The sequence below is a fragment of the Canis lupus genome, chromosome 34, assembly GCF_048164855.1.
Source record: "Canis lupus baileyi chromosome 34, mCanLup2.hap1, whole genome shotgun sequence".
In the NCBI taxonomy this organism is placed as follows: Eukaryota; Metazoa; Chordata; class Mammalia; order Carnivora; family Canidae; genus Canis; species Canis lupus.
Window position 1 is genome coordinate 24,467,494 of NC_132871.1, and position 5,813 is coordinate 24,473,306.

General features: G+C 39.5%; 1 long non-coding RNA gene across 1 annotated transcript; it reads right to left on the minus strand.

Moving 5' to 3' along the window:
- Positions 1-3,381: 3,381 nt before the first annotated feature.
- Positions 3,382-5,494, minus strand: LOC140624302 (uncharacterized). The gene is made up of 3 exons (XR_012023793.1): positions 5,292-5,494; positions 4,536-4,591; positions 3,382-3,786 (listed from the first exon to the last, which is right to left on the minus strand). It is a non-coding gene; the product is annotated as an uncharacterized lncRNA (long non-coding RNA).
- Between the last annotated feature and the right edge of the window lie 319 nt (positions 5,495-5,813).

Sequence of the window (5,813 nt, forward strand, 5' to 3'; positions counted from 1 at the left end):
GTAAATCTATCATGGGTAAAAGCCTGTCAAGATATTTTAAAGCAGGTTCATATACCAATATTTGAATTATTGTTTAAGTCTCATAGAATTACTCTTCCATCTGTTTGGGACTGACATGTGAAGAGTTATGAGTCACAAGGAAGTCTGTAAACAATAGAGTATCAAGCATTCATTGTATCATTTACTCTTGAAAAAACGATGAATCCTGAATATTGAAGTGTTCTCATTGTTGCTATAACAACTTCAGCTCGCTATTGTGACTTTCTCTGTTCAAGGCGGATGCTTATGTTTACCAGAATGAAGGTTCAGGAGGTTTAGAAATATAATCTATCGGTAATGCATGTCACTTAGCCAATTCATTTATAAAGGAAAATAATGAGCAACTGGCAAAAGGTAATGAATGAAATTCCTGGAGAAATGAGCTCAGAGAAGTTCAGTGGGAAATATGCTTTGCATACAGCACACCACTGACTGTGGCCGCGCATCATTCTTACGCCAGATGCAGACAGCATTTGACCAAGGTTCAGGCGCCCTGTACCACTTGTAAAACCACCACTGAGAGCAATGCCTGGCACAGCCATTTGCCCAACAAATGATAAACAAATGCGAGAATCCTCCCATACAAAGCTACAGTCAGTCTTTGGTTTCTCTAGTTGACCTGCCATTAACATCAAGTAGTCGACACCACACTTGCCTTACCTCGGAAGCCGGGTGTTCTGGTTCTTTGAGTTCCTGCTTTAGTCTTGATTTTCCTGCATAGGAGATGCAGGCTCAGCAAGCAATTTAAACACTCTGAACTGTTAACATTCAAGGAAACAGACACCAGTCTCCTAGTTTACAACTCAGAAAAGGTGATGCATTGTGTTCATGATGAATCTATTTTAATCACTATTGCTCCCTTCAAATATAAACGAATCTGATGGGCAAGAGTGCAAAATGCAAGTCAAAGGCACCCCAAGACCAAGTATATAGGCAACTGAGAGACATTCTTCCCATAAAAGAGAATTTCTCAAGGTGCTGGTGAGCCATTCTAAGAAGCCCCTGCTTTCCCACACCCTGAGTCTGACAGTGGAACGGAATGTCAGCAGACACTGAGGCAGGGGATTGATCTCTCCAAATTTTTCTGGAGGGGTCTTGCTCTGTGCTCATTTAGGATTCCTCCCAAACCACACACACAGGGAAGAAAGCAGAACCTGAAACTGCAGGCAGTGCGGCCTGCCAAACCTCATGGGGCTGGACAAAAAGAAAGAGCCACTCCACCAACCAGCACTGTTACTTCTCTGTCAACACTCTCACACACGCTGTGCTCCAGGGCAGGTATCCAGGGCCACCGGAGGGAAGCAGGGCGCACCTGCCAGCATTTTTTACTTCTCCTCTTTCTCCTACATCTCTTTCTCCTATTAGCCCTTTGACCTGTCCCCTGCCTGCACACAATCGTCAAATCTCTCTGTGTGTCTCTTGGAAGAAAAATATGATAACTGGAAAATTATTTTTGGAATGCCTGGAACTTGATTCTAAGATGTCATAAATTGTATACTGTATCACAGGCTTAATAATAGCTGTTTAGGAGGAAAAAGGCTTATAAATTAATTGTGCAAGTACTGTATATACTTTCAATAACTAACAAAAGCATTCATAAGTAATTATGGACTTTCTTCTTTAGTGTAATGAGAAAAGTTTGAGTGAAGATTTGTTCATACATGTTGTCTAGAGGGTCTTCGGATTCACGTCCAGCCCTTGACAGATATGCCTGGCATCCTGGTGACAAGCTGTTTTTCATAACCAGTGCTCATTATTTTGGTTTCTTTAGCCCTTGAAGATTGACAGTATAATTCTGAGAGAGATTGAAAAATATCAGAATTTCTTCTTCACTTCCTATTTGGTTAAACTAATAGTTTCATATTTTTCCTTCATTAAATTACATCTCCCTGGAAGTTAAACAGCTTTTCTTGAAAGTCAGCCTGAAGCCTTTGAAAGATATGTTACTCATAAAAGTTGAGCCTCTTCATGGTCCATCTTGGCATGGTATCCCCTTCAAGAGAAAAACCAATCTTAACATCCAGAAGTCATCAAAAAGTAATTTAAATCTTTAGTGCAATCTTTAAAAAATGCCAAAAAAGGATTTTATTAATAACACATAGAAAAACGTATTCAAGTGCTCTTTCTCCATCTCTGTCTCTTGCTCCTTCCTTCCACTCTGCCCTCCACCAAATGGAACAAAACATCTCACTAAAACTCTAAATCCTGTCCCCCTCCCCCACTGGTTGCTCTCCTCTCTCTTCTCTTCCTTCCTGTTTTCTGAATTTCTTTTCCTCGTCCATAAGAAACCCTATGTGAATTAGCCCAGCTGATTGCCTTCCTCTCACCCATGACCAAATGCCACCACAAAGTGGGAAACCAATGGAGTCAAAAGACTTCTCCACTGCTTGAAGGGAGAGCCCAAGCCTTCTATTGTCTTCTTGTCTTATCAGAGAGATGCATTCGAGTCTTGAGTGATGATTCTTCCAATGCATCAGTCAATGACCCTCACAGTCTCCTAGCTTTAGAACATTCTCTTTATGCAGAATTTGGCAATCTTTGCCCTTAAATTGAATTGCCTAGTAGATATCAGTCAATCTTCTGTGTACAAAATCATATGCAGCTAAGTGTAGTAATTTTGAGATCATCTGAAGGAACAATAAATAAATCTAAATTTAGTTGAAGGTCAATATTAATTACCCAGGGGCTAATTTTGTACATTTTATACATTTGCAGAAAATGACAACTTCATCCAAAGTTACTGATCTGGTGCACCTGGCCATTGTCACTTATCAGTTGTAAGAAGCATCTTAATTTCACGATGGTGATTGAGTTGAGGAAATATATGGCATTTGGGGGCTCCTAGGGCTCCTGTGGTATATATATATAGAAGTTGGTTATTAAGGGAATGAATCCATTCTGTTTTCAGAAATGTAACCTAAAAATCCTAAAGTAGAATATTTCTAGTGAGGTTACCAAAGCACTTAAAACAACTTGGTATTTTTTCTCCCATTTTAAAAATTAAAGTATAATTTACATACAGTACCATTCCCCCATTTACTCCATAGTTCTGCAATTTCTGACACCTATAGCAGTGTGATTAACACCTCAATCAAAATATGAAACAGTCCCTAAAATTTTCCCTCTTTTGGGGGGTCATATAAAGGGATGAGGGATGAATTCGAGGGATGAATCCCTTGCTGCCCACCCTTCACTCTCTCCTCTGGTTCTCAACCTCAACAAGTTCAAATCCGTTGTCCTTTTTAGCTCCCGTGGAACTGTTTTGTACCTGCTTCTTTACTGGTCTACCCTAGTGCCATCCACCAGCTTTACTCTCTGACACACACACACATACACACACAATTTTAACTTGGTTTTTCTGTTTTCTTTTTTGTAAATAATGTACGTACTGTCGATTTTTTATTAAAAGAAATATGCTTTGATGTGCTAGCATAGCTGCTCTAGCTTCTTGTGTACCATAGTTCTGTGTGGCTTCAGATTTAGTACCTATGAACAGAGGTACAAGACATTTATTACACTTTTTACCAAAGGGAGTTACCGTTGTAGTACTTTTGTGTAAAACTTGTCTTCTCCCTTGCCACAACTTTTTTTCTTTCTTTCATTTTTTCCCTTTCTCTCTCTTTCTTTCTTTCTTTCTTTCTTTCTTTCTTTCTTTCTTTCTTTCTTTCTTTCTTTCCTTCTTTCCTTCCTTCTTTCTTTCTTTCTTTCTCTTTCTTTCTTTCTTCCTTTCTTTCTTTTCTTTTTTTTCTGTAAATAAATAAAGTTTGGCTCTTACTTAAGGAAAAAATTATCACATACTATGTAGCCTTTAAGTTTGATTCTCTTCATTTATCATTGGGCATTTGAAATTCATCCACATTGTTGAGTGTATCAGTAATTCATTCCTTTTTATTTCTGAGTAGTATTCCATTGTAATGTACCATAATTTATCTGTCAGTTCCCAAGTTGAAGGATACTTGGGTTGAGCAACTTTGTGTTGTAGGTTCTACAAGGACTGAGATCAATGTTAACTAAACCCTCGCTTTCAGACCCTAGTTCTTAGCCCAAATGTCCCCCAGAACATTTGGGCTAAGAACATAATTCTAAATAACTATCTTTTTATATTTCTCATTTGCTAGCTAGCTTTAACTGAACATTGTATTTGTAGGGTTGTGAAGTGGCACAAAGTAAAGAGAGGGAAGTATGGAATTTAGAATTTTATTTATTTATTTATTTTTAAAAATTTTATTTATTTATTCATGAGAGACAGAAAGGGAGAGAGAGAGAGAAAGAGAGAGAGAGAGACAGAGAGAGGCAGAGACATAGGCCAAGGGAGAAGAAGACTCCCTGCAAGGAGCCTGATGTGGGACTTAATCCTGGATCCCAAGATCACATCCTGAGCCACCCAGGCATCCCAGAATTTAGAATTTTAACCACCTGACTTCAAATTTAATGTTGAGCAGGTTCTTTAATCTCTCTAACCTGATTGTAAAAAGGTGATAAGTACATCTACTCACAGTCTTGTTCTGCTGATGAAATGAGGTAATATATCAGAAGGAATCAAGCAGAGTGCCTGGAACATATTAAATAATAATATTAGCTCCCATTCACATCTCAGTCTGTGTGTGTTTGTGTGTGCGTGCGTGTGTGCTTTAAAAGATTTTATTTATTTATTCATGAGAAACACAGAGAGAGAGAGACAGAGGCAGAGACACAGGCAGAGGGAGAAGCAGGCTCCATGCAGTGAGCCTGAGGTGGGACTCAATCCCAGGCCTGCAGGATCACACCCAGGGCTGAAGGCGGCACTAAACTGCTGAGCCACCCGGGCTGCCCTCAGTCTGTGTTTTTATTTTGAGGTATTTATTTATGAATTTAAAAAGGTTTCTTTTTGGGTTTTCTTTTCCTTCTTTTTCAGTTTCTTTTTCCCTTTCTCTCTTTCAAGCAGAGAGTTCTTTATAAGGGAGACAAGTGGCAGAGCAAAACATGGAAACACCCTATAAGACTTCCCCACATTTGTAACACTAAAAACCACAGACTACCTGTCCAGAAGAAATGTAGAGAAGGATCACCCCTCTGCTACATAGAAGTTCTTCATGGGGGTGAAAGAGTAGCAGGAGGAGTGAAGGATAGATAGTGCAGAGGGGCTGGGATGAGAGAGAGGAGTACAGCCTAACAAGATCTCAAGATGGTAGCAAAACTCCACAGAGGAAGACCCTAGAGAAGAAAGGGAGCAGGGCATACATGTAGCAAAGTCAGACTTGACACAACCTTACCCAGAAAATTCCTGTGCCCCGAGCATGAGCCAAGGTGTCCTCTGGACCCGCCATAAGAACAAGGATAAAGGGTATCACAGTCGCATTTTGTGGGTATGAATGACAATCAAGTTGTACCCTTTCTCCCCCAAATCGGAGTACTGTGTAATTCCCATAAAGTTGGCACAACCCTAAGAACTGAGTGTGGGTGTTGGGGGCGGGGAAGGAATCCCAACAAAGATCTAGAATTTTTGCCCCTTTATCTTTCAATCTAGTGGAAAAGATGCCAAAAGCCAGAAGCTGAGTAAGAGACAATAAAGAAAACCTGAGCTCATAAACCCACTATAGTTGTAATCACAGAGATAGAACACAGACATGGTTTTCCCCTATGTTGTTTCACACTTTTATCAAACTGAGATTCACAGATCCTATCATCAAGTAAAGTGGTCATAATCAAAGCTGATTTTTATAAGAAAAATGAAATCCTTATAATCCTAAATTAGCATCTCCAGTAGTCATTTCTTTATGAAAATGCATTACCAA